Below are 2,095 nucleotides of genomic sequence, written 5' to 3'. Positions count from 1 at the left end.
AATCCATAATTTAAAGAAAACAAATGAAGGAAAGCTGCAATGAATTTATAATTAAAAACCCCTCTTCTTAAAAAATGGGAAGTTCTGTTCAAAATGACCGAAAGTGTCTTTTTTTAACATTATGACTAGAAAATTGTTTCATTTTCAAGTGAGGACTGGGGAAAATTCCCTCCACAGAGCCTAATGCACAAACCCAAATAAATGCATATTGTTCAAGAATACATTAACAATTCTTTGGAATTATTTGTAAATAACAAAGTACTTGAACACTGTGAATTCTTGTTAGCACAATTGGAGTTGTAAGTCACAAGGCCAGCTTCTGAGCTAGGAAATCAATGAGTCAACCACAGGCAATATGTAAGACAGACGTAAGACAGAAACTCATGAGTAAGCTCTGTCAGAATTGTCACTGTAGAGTTCAGAACAGAAAAAAATGCCATCTTTCAGACCTTGTTGTTTAGATTGGTTTGACAGTTCATAATCTTGACCTTCTCTGTAAGCTTAGACCTAGTTTCATTAGTAATTTCTTGGCTAAATATTTAGCAAACTCCATTTTTCCTTATTTTTCATTTTCTAATTTTTCTTTATTCCAAAATGGAATGCAATGAAATGAAAAAAAATCAGCATAAAATGTCCAGCATTGTTCTGTAGGTTAATATAATTCAAGTGCAAGGAATATAAGGATATGCATTACTTCAGAACTTCTGCAGCTGGGGAGTATTCCAAGGGCTTCAGTGGCACAAAGTGTGCAGGCACTGAGAGACAACTGAGAAGTTTGTTCTGAACTAAGAAAGTGAAATGACAAATGGGGTTGGACTAGATGATCTGGGGTTGGACTGAATGATCTTTCTAGGTCCCTTCCAACTCCTAACATTCTGTGATTCTGTGAAATGGGGAATGGCAAAAGACAATAGATAAAATAAGTCTCCTATAGTGTCCCAAGCAGAACAATAAGTGGATCAAGGACTTCTAAGAAGCTGAAAGTGAAAACAAATCTTTCCCATGAGCTTAGTGGAAGCAGGACTTGGGCTCCAGACCTGCAGCCAGGTGTGCAAGGAGTTAAAATTACTCCCATGAGGAAAAGTACAGATGGATCAGATGTTATGTTCAACACATGTAGTGTGCGCAGGAACAACAACAGGTTTAGGACTTAGTAGCATGCCTTTCACAACACACAAAATTGCAGTAAAAAATGTGATTTGTATGGAATAGCATGACGAGATTCAGTAACCTCTGCTGCCACCAGCTGAGTTTTCATGATATGAGGTCAATCACTCGATGTGCATTGGCACACCTGTGAATGACAGCATGTGTTGAATCCAGAAGACTGACTGTTGTGGTTTAACCCTGCAGGCAGCTGAACACCATACAGCCTCTTGCTCATTCCTCTACCCATCCCAGATGGGATGAGGGAGAGAATTGAAAAAATGAAAACTCGTGGGTTGAGATGAAGCCAGTTTAATAGAACAGAAAAGGAAGTAAGTAATAACAATTATGACAATGGTAATGGTAATTAAATAATTAGAATATACAAAACAAGTGATGCAGTATACAATTGCCCACCACTTATCAACTGATGCCCAGTCAGTTTCCAAGTAGCTGGTGTCGACCAAATGTCCCCCCAGCTTATACACTGACATGACATTATATGGTATGGGGTATCCCTTTGGCTCATTTGGGTTTGCTGTCCTTGCTGTGTCCCCTCCCAGCTTCTTATTCTCTCCTAGCCCCACTGGCAGGGCTGTATGAGAAGCTGAAAACTCCTTGACTTAGTATAAACACTGTTTAGAAACGGCTAAAACATCAGTGAGTTATGAACATTATTCTCATCCTAAATTCAAAACACAGCACTATGCCACCTACTAGGAAGAAAATTAACTTGATTCCAGCCAAAACCAGGACATGGACCAAGCACCAGACCACAGTGTTACAGTCCTGGAACTTCTGCTGTGCTTTTAGGCCTTGCTTTCTGTTAGGAAATATTTTGCAATATCACTGTACTCGAATGGACAGTAGTGCAGAAGAAGTTCTTGAACTGGGTGGGTGCAGGATCAGGCTCCAGTCATTATTTCCAATGCCCTATATCACTGCCTTT

This window comes from Mesitornis unicolor, unplaced genomic scaffold (genome assembly GCF_000695765.1).
Source record: "Mesitornis unicolor isolate BGI_N332 unplaced genomic scaffold, ASM69576v1 scaffold28053, whole genome shotgun sequence".
Taxonomy (NCBI): domain Eukaryota; kingdom Metazoa; phylum Chordata; class Aves; order Mesitornithiformes; family Mesitornithidae; genus Mesitornis; species Mesitornis unicolor.
The sequence above is the reverse complement of the archived record's forward strand: the minus strand, read 5'-3'. Positions refer to the sequence as shown.